This window comes from Psammomys obesus, unplaced genomic scaffold (genome assembly GCF_907164565.1).
Source record: "Psammomys obesus unplaced genomic scaffold, mPsaObe1.curated_primary_1811, whole genome shotgun sequence".
Lineage (NCBI taxonomy): Eukaryota > Metazoa > Chordata > Mammalia > Rodentia > Muridae > Psammomys > Psammomys obesus.
The window spans coordinates 4620837-4622181 of record NW_026594184.1 but is presented as its reverse complement, the minus strand read 5'-3'; the positions used below and the strand labels follow the sequence as shown (position 1 = coordinate 4622181).

At 36.5% G+C, this 1345-nt stretch overlaps 1 pseudogene; it reads left to right on the top strand.

Annotated features, from left to right (window-relative positions):
* Positions 1–761: 761 nt before the first annotated feature.
* Positions 762–860, top strand: LOC129684848 (U6 spliceosomal RNA; annotated as a pseudogene).
* Positions 861–1345: the final 485 nt, after the last annotated feature.

The window sequence follows — 1345 nt, the reverse complement described above, 5'->3', positions numbered from 1 at the left end:
GCAGCTCACTACTGTCTGTACCTCCAGTTCCAGGTGGTCTGACACCCTCACACCAATGCACATAAAATAAAGTTAAATAAATTTAAAAAAAGAGTTGTATGCATTTAATAGGAGGACTGTATTTTCAACAAGTGTTCATGGGGATTCTTACAATCAAGCTGTCTTGGGAAGTGCTTTCCTGTAATGTAGAATGACTTTGACTTTTGGTATAGAAAAAACACACAAAATATTTTGCTTGCAAGTCAATTTCTACATAAGAGAGAAGGAAGGAGTGAAAACACTGAAAATTTGAATTTAAGAATAAATTTTCCACGCATCTATATATTCCCCTCACCCCTCCAAATCATTTAAGACTCCATAGTTAAAATACAAAAATACATTTAGCACTTACTGTTTGCTTGAAAATGTATACACCCATGCACACATATGCATATTTACTCCTTTAACATAATGATTAGGCAACGTAGAAACTACTGCTGTTACCTCTGTGCTACAGATGATGGAACTGATGGCCAGATAAGTGAAGCTAGGAAAAGAGAGATCTGACACCCAAGTGTAAACCCAGCTGTTGTTTCACCGTACTGCTCACAAACACAGAACTGAAACAACGAAGACAACAAAGCAAACAACAACAACAACAACAACAACACAAACAAAAAGACCCCTGCTACGAAAGGAAGACATTTAAAGAATGGGGAAGCAAAGAAAGAAAATGCTGAAGCTAGAATGAAGTCCCAGGCCTTGTTTTCAAGTGGGCCCCAGCGCTTGCTTCTGCAGCACATACTCTTCAATTGGAATGATGAGGAGATTAGCCCCTGTGCAAGAATGACATGCAAATTCAGGAAGCCATCTGTATTTTTTTTTTCTGTTAAAACAAATCTGTGAAAAAAAATGTATGTGGAGTGTAGGCTGGGAAATATAACAAACACGAGCCTAAAGCTCTGGATTCTATCCCCAGCACCATGCACACACACACACACACACACACACATACACACACACATTTTAAGAAAGGGGTCACAAATTTGATTCAGCTTTCCACAGTGAAAGCGAAAAAAAAAAAGGTATTATGCTGGTTTCGGGGAACCAAGTGATAAAAGCAAAACCTCTTTTTAGGCAAAGCAATAATTTCTGGTAGAATTTGCTTAGACAGATGTCTCTTGTGGATCATTATAAAAAGGTTCCCCTCAAAGGACATCACTGTTTAATATTTTGTTTTTAAAATGGGAAAGCAAATATTTATAAAAGAATGTCACTTAAATGTGTCTTATTATTCCCTTGTACATATGTTTTGTAGTTTGTACTTTAAAAAATCATTTGAAAAAAAAAACCCTACATTTTAGAG